Genomic DNA, 11,894 nt, shown 5'->3' on the forward strand with positions numbered 1-11,894 from the left:
TGAGCAAGGCACGCACTTCATCAACGAAGTGATAGCGCATCTCTTGTCCACCTTTCTCATCATCCATCGCAAATCCTCGCCATACTACCCTCAGGCAAACAGTCAGGCAGAATCCACGAATAAGATTCTTATCAATGTCCTGACCAAGGTAGTCTCAGCCTCACGCAGCACGACTGGGACAACAAGCTGATGGCAGCTCTGTGCGCTTACTGCACAGCTTATAAAACGGCTCTGTCGATCAAACCCCCTTTAGGCTGACCTATGGAACTGAAACGGTTCTACCATTAGAATTCTTTGTTCCTAGCCTGAGAATAGCATGTCAAGAACGATGGAAAGAGAAGGAGGCATGGACGCAATGCCTGGTCGAACTCAAGTACCTCTCAGAGACTCGCCTTCTAGCCACCCATTCACTTATATGTGAGAAGGCCCGACGCAAGAGTTGGTTTGAGAAGCATTTCAACCAGTGCGACTTTGAACAGGGTGACTTAGTGCTCCTCTACTTAGTTAAGGGGCATAAGCAGAAAATGAAATTTAGAGGTCTCGGGCCTTTCAAAGTTCGTGCGATCAACCACACAGGCAATGTCGAGCTCGAGACCTTAGATGGTGAGGGCATAGGCTTCTTCAATGGCAGTCGTGTCAAGAAGTACTACCCTCCCACCCATCCTTTGCACAAGCCCCTGATGTTAGAACCGCCTATCCCAGGATACAAGTGGCCACAATCACTAAGATTGATGATGAGGACGAGGAAGCCGTAGAGCCCGCATACCTCCATATCACAGTCACTACAAAACAAACATGCGCTTTCAATGCTTTAATCGATGAGGGAGCAGACTTCAATGTCTTAACTCATGATCATTGAACTCAACTTGGAAGACCGCCACTTCAACCCACTAATGCGAAATTAAGCCCATATGGGGCCCATTCCTACACACTTCTCGACAAGTGTAGAGCTGCCGTCTCTATCAAGTCTAAGACTATTCCAATGGTTTTTTACATGTTGCCAAATGCTAAAAACGTAGGCACGAAGTCGCTCTTGGGGTGAACTTTCAAAAAGCAAACTCACTGCAATGTTGATTATGAGTCGTAGCGCATCCACCTCGCAATAGGAAACGTTCGCATTGTCACTGCCTTCAGCAAGGGCTGCGCGACCTCATCACTATCCGCAATGCCACCAGTAGAAATATCCGTAACCAACTCCAAGGAGGGGGATAGTGCGTGACCGCCACCTCCCAGATTTCATAAATCACAGCCCACAACAGCAAAACCTAAGGCCCAACAGCCTAGATTTCAATGGCAACCTAAGCAGCTGCAAACCGCTGCCTAGGAATCGACGCTCCTATCCTCATAAAACCAAAAACCCTAAATCTAGGAGACTAGGACGCAGTCACAACAAGCGTCGCATGCTCAAGCAAAGATGGGTTCCTAAAACCCTCTTACATGCGCAAGGCTACTACGTGGGCAACACCTGGCTGTGGATCCCTAAGGCCTACACGGCCAAAGGCACTACTCATACGCCGCCCTCAAGCTTGATCAACCCAAGTTCCATAAACCCTCCAAACCATTCACCACAGTGCTCTCCAAAACGACAGCCATCCGACTCATCCATGCCTAAACCTAAGAAAGTCACATAAGCCTATTGGCCCAAACAACAGACTCCGTCACATGAGTCATCACCCGACCAAGTCAACCCGACTCCCCAAATCCACCCTGAATGCAGCAGTCCGTCCGTCGTGGCTACTCCTAATCCACCCATAATCCAAGCAGCCCAACCGCAGACTCAAACACACTCCCAACCGCAACTCTTCATTGTCATCGGCTCTAGTTCTAGCAAACCTCGACCACCTGTCGGCCTTACGCCCTCCTATGAACGCAAATCCTTTTTAGCGCTGGCCACCGACCTCGCTAAGGACATCGCGGATGACGTGTCTTCTTCTTCTTCTGCTTCTTCATGTCCATGGTCTTCTTCTTTCTTCATAGCTACAAGATAGACATTTTGATCTCTCTTTTTGGCATGACAGAACTTTTCAGTATGTCCGGTCCTTTTGCAAAAGTCACAAATTAGCCGATCCTTTTTGCTTGTGTACTTTACTGATATACAACATTTGTTCATCCTTAGAATTACTTGGCTCTTATTTATTTTTTATCTTCTTTTCTTCTTCTAATAGAGAGGCTTGAATATCAAAAAATTTAGGATTTGGCATATTTATTAAAGTAGTGGAAGCATTGTCATCATGTGGAGGTAGACTTTTTAACAAAACACCAATGCATACATCTTCATCCATTTTAATGTTAATCCTTGCATGTAATTGATATGTATTGTAAGAGATGTGTTAGGTTTCATGTCCAGTCTCAAAAATTCAATTAATAAGCCATACTTTGAAGAATTTGATTGTGCACCAAATAAAGTATCCAATCTTTTCCAAGTGTCATGGGACGTGTCACATGTATCTACATGGTGAATATAGCTGTCATCGAGCTCAATCTTTATGATGTCTTGAGCATTGTTATCACTTTTTTTCTAAGCAAATACAAGTGTTGCATCCCGGGGCTTCTTCACTTGTCCACTAGTGATGGCCTGTAGGCCCTTCTTCATTAGGATAAGCTTTATGTGTGTTTGCCAGGTATGAACCATACTCCTTTAAAGCAACATGTTGGTGAGTCTTTTCCCATGCTGGAAGGCTAGAGCACAAAAAAATCAACACCAAAAATCTCATATTTAAACAACACATGAGTTTATTGTGTCAAATGAGACAAGTGCTAAGAGGCACTAGATGAGTGTTAATAGACACTATACTTGAATCTTCTAAAGTTGAGCTTGGGTCTTCCAAATCTCTCAAAATCTCACCTCCTTGCTGGAAATTTCAGTGGATTAGTGATTCAGAGTGGAAATTGATGGTTCAAGTGGTAAGAGTAAGAAAATAAAGATAAAATGAGCTTCAAGTAAAATGACTATGGCTATCCTTTTAGGGTTTCAAACAAGGACCCAATTTTTCACTGATTGCAACTTAAAAAATTGACCATCCGGGAAAAGAGTTGAGCTAGAGATAGCATGGGTAATAATCTTCAAAACATATATGATCTTGGGGAAGATTGCACTACGTAGAGGGAGAACGATTGTATGGATGAAAACACGTGCAGATTGGACATATGAGAGCTCCAAGCAAGGTAGGTCCTGCAAAATATGGCAGTCATGAAGGAAAGAATGAGGATGGAGGTGAAAAATTAGCTCATTAGCTAGACTTGAGCTGAGCAAAGGTGGAGAGATACTGGAAGAGAGGTTTACTGATCTGAGTCATGCTCACCATGGCTCTAATACCATGTTGAAAAGCATGGATCTAGAGCATGGCTATGAAGAATGGAATATAAAGATAAGACTCATGAAGACATAGACTTAGAGAGATTGACTATTTCACAAGTGAATTAGGTTCCAATATTGAAGCTTGGACTCATAAACACAATCTTTTGTAAGTGGACAATGACACTTGAATGAGATGACAAAAGTACTATGACATTACATTCAAATGATAGGCAAGTGCAATGCTTTATAGTCTTTTAGGTAGGTAGCACTTTCCATCACTGTGCTTATGGGATTCAATCCCTTCTCCTAGATTACTTGCACTTTCCTTTCCCATTACTTCATTCAAAGAGGCTACACTGGGTGTGATTGCCTAAATTCTTAACAGAATGACACTTGGGATCTAGTGGATCGACCGAAAAAGAGAAAGATTATTGACACCAAGTGAGTTTGGAAGGAAAAGTGCAATGTTGATGGTGGTAACTTAGAAAAGTACAAAGCTAGCTTAGTTGCACAGGGATTTTCACAACCTGAAGGATTTTATTTTCAAGAACCATTTGCTCTAACTGCTAGAATGACCACTATTCACATAGTACTTGCAATAGCTACTCATAAGAAGTAGCTAGTCTACCAAATGGATGTTAACTTAGTGTTTTTGAATGGTGACCTCAAGGAGAAGGTGTACGTGGCTCAATGACTAGTGTTTGAGGCCCCCCATTTTGAGAACAAAGTTTGTAAGCTAAAGAAGGCATTGTATGGGTTGAAACAAATCCCCTAGAGCATGATACCAGTGGATAGATAAATTCTTTTTAGGTTAAAATTTCAAAAGATATGCCTCATATGCTAACCTGTATATTTACAGGGATAGTGAAAATTCTATAATGATTGTCCTATATGTGGACAACCTTCTTATTATAGATGACTATGAAGATATGATCCATCAGGCTTGAAAGGCTTTGAGCTGTAAGTTTGAAATGATAGACTTGGGCTTGTTAGACTATTATTTGGGGATTGAAGTCTAGCAAAATCTTCGTCTCCCAAAAGAAGTATGTATGGGAGATCTTAATATCATTTGGCATGACTGAGTGTAAGGAGATCTCTACACCTATGGAGGTCAATGTGAAGTTATCCATTGAGGATACATCAGCCCTAATAAACATTGGGAGGTACAAGAGGTTGGTTGGTAGCCTCATCTACTTATGTAACACTAAGCCAAATATTAGTTTTGCTATTGGTGTTTTGAGCAAGTTCTCAAACCAACCATGAGAAAGTCATTGGAAAGCTAGGAAGCGAGTGCTCACATACTTGAAGGGAACTCTTGACTATGGTATCACGTATAGTTCCAAAAGTGCTCTTATGGGGAACTGTGACTCAGATTGGGTAGGTGATTGATTCCAGGAAATAAGTTTCTGGATATTGCTTCTCTTTAGGTTCAAGAAATTTCTCTTGGATTAGTAAGAAGCAACCAACTGTGGCATTGTCTTCTATTATCGAAGTAGAGTACAAGGCAATTTGCTTTGTTGTATGTGAAGTAGTATGGTTAAGAAGGATCATATGTCATATGGGAGTACAATATGAAGATCCAACACTGCAAAGATGTGACAATCAGAGTTGCATCGACGTTGCCAAAAATCTAGTTTTCATATATGCACCAAACACATTGAGATCTAATATCACTATATGTGTGACTTGATTGAGGATGTAATAGTAGAGTTGCTCTACTATACAATGGAGGATAAATGAGAAAATATCTTCACCAAAGCTCATACAAAGGATCTCCTTTGAATTCATCTTTAGAGACTTAGCATTGGGCCAAGAATGCAATTCACTTATGGGTGGACATTGAGGGGGTGTGTTAGATATACTCAATGCCCCACCCTTGTAAGATGCCACCAATGATCCCTAGTGCTCAAAGTTGTAAGGCCCCCATTATGAGGAGAAGCCATGTGTAAGCATGGACATTGGGTGGGTCTTGACTTGTATATCAAATGAGGTCTATGTGACTAGATGGCAAAAAAGTGATCTTTGTGGATCTAGCTTTTGGGTTCAATAGAGTATTTATGCTAGTAGCAACTCCAGGCACAATGCATAGAGTTGTGGGGTGTGGGAGTTATCACGGCCCCCTATTTTGGGGTTCGAGGGCCATGGAAGCATCCCCTAGCTAAGGGGTCTTAAGGGGGCTGACCACACTACTTCCCATGCTATAAAAGGAAGACCCCTCTAAATCCATTGTCAATCTATCTTTCACCCTGTTAGAGTTCTTCCAACTACCCTAAGCTCTTCACCTATTATTTGTCTGGATTGCCATCTAAGCTTCATAGTGGAAGCACACAGGTGGACAAATCCATCTTTGTATCAATTCGTTTGAAATTAAAGTGGTCCCTATTCTTCTCATATTTGATGTGTGTTCTCTACTCCTTACTTAAATTTTGTTTGGCTATGTCATGTAGTTTCTACACTTTTATTATTATCTTGTGCACAACTCTTTTTAGCACCTTGTATGTGTCCCTGCAGATTCTTTTAGAATAGAAAAGCTCTTTTGGCACACCATTAGAATGATTTAGATATGGATAAATTTCCCATTAATTTAAGATTTCCATGCACACAATAACTTTAAGCATCTACTAACGCTAACATTTTAACGAGCAATGTTAAAAACACATATGACTTTATAAATTTGAAATTTAAAGGTCAAATGAAGCAAATCTAGAAATTTGATAGAATCATGGAATATTTTCTTAACTAAGAAAGCATAAAGAGTTGTGAGGATGTGTTGAAGATGTGGCAAGCATGCCACACATGCTTGGCACATTAGCAACACCACCTCCCCAAAAACCTTTAGCATTGTCTCTTTTCTTTCTCATAGCATGTGTGGCATTACTTGCATGCCATATGCCACACCAATTACTCAAGGATGCTAAGCAAGGTTGCCAAGGATGATGCACGTGTACTCTATTACCATAATTAACCACCCATCCTTGGCACTCCATCATCATAACCACCAAGTTGCAACTAGTACATTTATAATGCTAGAACTACAAAGTGGAGAACTTATATAGCAGGCTTTGGATAGATTACAAGTCCCCTTCCATGGAATTTTTTGTGTGAGACCAAGGAGCTAGACAGCATGATCGTTTTTTATTTTTCACATCATCATTCAGACAACTAGTAGGCTAGTAGTAGCTCCTATTAATGACCCACCAATACCTAGTGTAAGTAACCATATGAGAGTGAAATTTTTATAGGATTTAAAATCGTGAAGTGTAACTAACCACGCCAACCAATCCTTGGTATAAATTAATCCCCCACTAAGCTTGATCCCACAATGTGAGTGCACAAAGGATTAGCTATTGTGTAAGTACAACTAACCACAGTAGCTAATCCTTACTATAAAGTAATCCCCCACTAAGCTTAATCCCACAATGTGAGTTCACTTTGCATAAATATTCATGACATCATTCTCATGGAAAGACTTTCGCTCCTTAACCTATCACATCTTACTATTACATCTTCCTAATATACCTCCTTCTTGCTTCTCTATAGTACATAGTTTTCGTACACTTACCCTTATATTTCAGCATTACAATCCTTTTACATCTTCACTTGTCATCTTCCTCTTACCTATATTCTCTTGTATTTGCCTCTTCTTATACTTCCTTTACATATTTCTAAATTACCCTATCTCTTTTTTTGGTGTTTTCGAAATTTCTTTTCTAATCCATAGTCATAATGTCCTGACAAGGTCATCGCATCAATATTCAAACTCCCCCATAAGGTATTTTATATTCCACTTAGCTTCGATGGAAAAATACAACAATATCCTATTTTAGATTTCACAGTTTTACATCTCGCATACATTTCATGGGATTGTATTAATATGGATCTCATCAAAGATGAAAACAAAAGTCCAAAAGCACCCACAAACTTTAATTTGGAGTGAATAAAGAAAAGGTTGCATGGTTCCCTAACCCATCCCACCAAAGATAAACATCTACAAATGTTAGTATGACTAATTGGGTATCATTTATTTTCCATTCTATGGATATTGGTGTCCCTTTGGCCCTAAAGCTGTAAGTTGAAGAGTTTATGTCCCTAACTTCTAAACAAAGATGGGTGTTGCATTCGATTGGAATATGCCAATATCACTTCATAACCACACAACTATAACTATGGCCTTCTACATCTCACCTATGCTACATCCAATATCACCATGTTGTTTCTCATTGCTATGCCCAATAATAAAATCCAAGCATTTATTCCATTTATGTTGGGCATCCACACTTCCTGGTGATTAGACATTCTTTTTACTTAATGGGCATGGGAGCAATAGTTTACTAGCAATAAATGCAATGTTTGAGACGAACAAGTACAAAGTAAACTTTCCTCATTTAGAAAAATCTTATATCCAATAAGTCTTTTTATTTAATACTTATATCTAGCATGTGGCCTCCTATTTTTTTGAATCACATATTGTGTGCAATCCACTCTTTATGTTAGTAATTGATACACATCACAATGGTGTGCCAATTTATAGTAACCTCGTCAACGACTAAGGTCACCAAACTATGGTTGAATACCTTAAGAGAACACATTTTTGGATGACAACAAATGTTGGGAAGCAAGTGCACTTATGGTACACATTGCTCAAGTTGAGATTTAGGTTAATTAGCATAAGTCTCTTATAAGTCATAAACAAATGTTTCGGTTCTATGAATTAAATAGTTTAAATAATCATTACAAATATATGGCATACTGATATATTTATATCTATGGTGTGTGCAAAGGTTTTGGCTTAAGAATTTAATTTAAAACTTTAGTGACCTTACTTGGGCAACAATGTAGACATCTCTTGGGCATGTCATGAATATGCACACATGCAATCTACTACCAATCAAAGAGGATAAGGTAAAAGATCTTATACAAAAATCATTTGGTACATATAAAACACAAACTTTATTTATATTTTACTTTAAAAAGTAATGGACCGAAAGAATAGATATAATGGTATGATATATTGCATTAATTTTATTCTTGGAATTAGGATTAGGGTGTATGTTCATACACAAAAATGGTTTAGATATGTAGGTACTTGCAAGGAGGTAATCGTACCGTGGTATCATAAAATCTTAGTTCTTGTTTGAGAAGAAGAAAATTCATAGTCATCAGCTAGATTGGTTTATTCAAATGTGGCTAGGTCATTGCCACTCTTGTTATTAGTATTGTGATATGCAAAAAGAGGAAGGTTTCCAGGAGAACTTCAATGTTCTTGAGATTGAATGGAGTTTCTTTGAGTGTGCAAAAGCAAATTACTATATTCAATTTGTGGATTAGGATCAAAAGATTACAAGAGTGAATAACAAAGCCAAAATGAGCATTAGAACACCATCCAAAATACCAACTATGAATGAGCTTGTTTGTATTCTTATGATGAGGTGTTCCATTGTTTTATTAATTTGAGGATTCTCATATCCATCTTCTTCTAGATACAATGGCTTTGATCTATTTCTTTGAGCTTAGGCTTGTTACACACCAAACAATATGTCATGTCCTCTCTGATGTGTAAAGAACTGCGAACACCCACCTTTGGATAAGTACTTTGATTGGTTAACACTTACAAAGTGGAAAACAACCATTTGGTGTGTAATCAACCTTAGTATCGAAGAGAAATCAAAGGTGAAGAGATGGCAAGGAGGAAAGTTGAGGTGAAGGGGAGAGAACGGATTAGGTGTGGGCCTATGTGGAGCCATGGTATTAGCACTCTCCCTCCCCCCAAAAAAAATTCACCCTACTACAATTAATGGCATCAATTGTGACATTTCCATGCCTCCAATAAAGTTATAAGTTAGTCAACACTAAATTAATTTATAAGTTATTCAATACTAGTTAGTAAGCTAGTTATAAGTTTAGTTTATGTGTTAGTTAGTAAGTTAGTTATAAGGTTAGTTTATGTGTTAGTTAGTAACCTAGTTATAAGGTTAGTTTATGTGTTAGTTAGTAAGTTCAATAGTTAATAAGGTTAGTATATAGCTTATATAAGTTACTAACATTATAACTAATGATTAGAACAAACTTTTTTTAAAGAAAAAAATAAAAGATAAGAAAGGGGTGTCGAACTGATTGATGTCGCCTCCCAAACAAATAGGCCGCGGGCCTCATCATCATCATCGACATCATCATCATCGTCATCGTCATCGTTGTCATCGTCATTGTCATCATCATCATCAACGACGTCAACATTATTAACAACGTCATGACCACATTTTCTTTAAAAGAAATAAAGAGAAGCTCCCGCTCTAAAAAAAATAACTGAGAGTGAAGGAGCTATTATGGCATAAAGAGAGAAGAAAGAGAAGGGAAGGGAGAGATATCATGCACTTTTTTCTGCCTATATAACGGAATTCTCTCTACCCAAATTATGAAGAAGAAGGATTCTCTGAGAGGTTGCGAGAGAGAGAGTTAGAGAGAGAGAGAGAGAGGAGGGAGTTACTCCGGGAGGCTGCGAGAGAGAGTTAGAGAGAAAATTAGAGAGGGAGAGAATTAACTCAACCCCCCCTCTCAATCATCGACTACATAATCTTCTCTCATGCTCTTCCATCCCGAGTTCATTTCTCATTCTTTATCTCTCAAACCCAATATCAAACAATGGCTCCGAAGCAATGAGGTGCAAAGACCATGTGATCCACCACAACCATCACAGAACGGGTATTACTAGAGATACGGGAGTGCCCGAGGTTGCCGGAGTTGCCACTATCAATGGAACATCAGGTGTGGAAAACGTGAGTGCAAGCAAAGACAAAATTTCCAATGTCGTCATGCCAAAGCAGGTTATTCACATCTCAGAAATAGGTTATTGTTTTCATATCGCCACATAAAATACTAAGGTTTTTGCCAAAATTTTACATAAAATGTTAGCTTTTGCATGGACAGCATCCATATAAAAATTAAAAACATAAAATATTAAATTCCATATTTGTACTCACACGAAATGACAGCTTCATCTAGAGAGTGTATTAGTACACGCATAAACTATTAATTGCTACCTATGATTTGTAGTTAGATTAGTCAAGATTATAATCCATAGAATTATGATGGAAATAGTTGTAGGTGGATATTGCACGAAATGAGTAAAGGACTATATGCACATTCGAGAATAGTTATATAAAATAACTCGATATATCTATGGTCAAACGTGACAAGGTTAAGTATTGATTAACGCTTGTGAAAGTCTATTTAAAAGCCATGTAAATCATCTCGTCGTCGTATTTGCTATTTCTTAGGAGATAGATCAATGTTAAGAAGATATTGGATGGAATCTAAAAATATGAAGAATAACTTAGACCCTCCTAGTCTATCGTATTACCTACAAACTCCCAAAAATTGAAATAGAAGGATATTGCATATTATTCATAAATAGTTTGTGCAATGGTATCACTTATGTTGGGTAAGTTAGCCCTAAACGGGAAATTCATGTCTTGCTTAACAAAGTTGAAAAAAATGTACTCAACTCTTCTTTATGGGGAGGAGAGTCCTCATTAGATTATAAGGTTACCTTAGACTAAGGTCTACCTTGGCTATGTGAAGCTGTGAGCTGCACGATAGTGTGATTGTCATTGCATCATTATATGTTTGAAAGGATTGTTTGTGTTTCCTAAAATCTAGATCTTTGATTAAAAGCATTGATAAACTGGATAAAAGGAAGATCACACTAAGCTACCCCCAAGCTAGTTGTGAGACCCTATTCCAAGAGGGGGTCATGGTTATCGCTTCGAGAGGCTTGGACCGGCCCCATAGTGCAGAAAGGTTTATCTGTAGGAATAGTCTCGAGCAATAGGAAATGTGGATGCCAGGGGGGGATCTGGCCATAAATCTCGCATTACTTTAGAACCTAACAAGCCCCTTCGTGACCCAGGATGGAATCCTGGAGCCCTAATACTAGTTACAAGGGTGGAATCTTGGTGGGCGGAATACCCTCGTAGAATTCTGTATATCTTCTACAGGATTGAAAAGATGGCAATTGTAATAAACTTTCAATATAATAAAGGAATTTGTTTTACTCAAGGGTTGTTTGAACTGTATGCGTGTCCGTGAGATAAATTACATGAATGAACTTTTGATTTAACAAACTAATTAAGAAATTTGGTTGTATATGGTTCAATAAATACGATGTAGGTAATTAAAAAACTAAAGATGATGCCATCATCAAAGAAAAGTAGGTGGGTGTGACCCCCGATGAGTCCTTCCAACAATAGGGTGGTCCTAGTTAGTTGGGAGCTTTTCTAAATCGGTGATAGAAATAGGGAAATGACCAACTAGTCACTAGGTAGAATCAACTTGCATTGTTTTAGGGGGCCAGAATGGGATTTTGCCTTATGGGCAGGAGGGTTGATGTATCGCACTCCCCTTCATCTCCCATTCTCTTTGAATCAAATGCAATGGAAAGTCTTCTTCAAGTCAAGTGATCCTGTAGGAAGTGGAAACTCAAAATTACTGATGCTAGCAGGTCGTTTAGGAGACCCGACTCATTTCAGGAGAACCCTAAATTCAGGTTGATCCTAGTGGGTTCGACTGAAACCCTTTCATTGCAATGTAGACTCAGTAG

The sequence above is a fragment of the Lygodium microphyllum genome, chromosome 20, assembly GCF_053477565.2.
Source record: "Lygodium microphyllum isolate KBCC chromosome 20, Lygodium_microphyllum_v1.1.10, whole genome shotgun sequence".
NCBI lineage: Eukaryota > Viridiplantae > Streptophyta > Polypodiopsida > Schizaeales > Lygodiaceae > Lygodium > Lygodium microphyllum.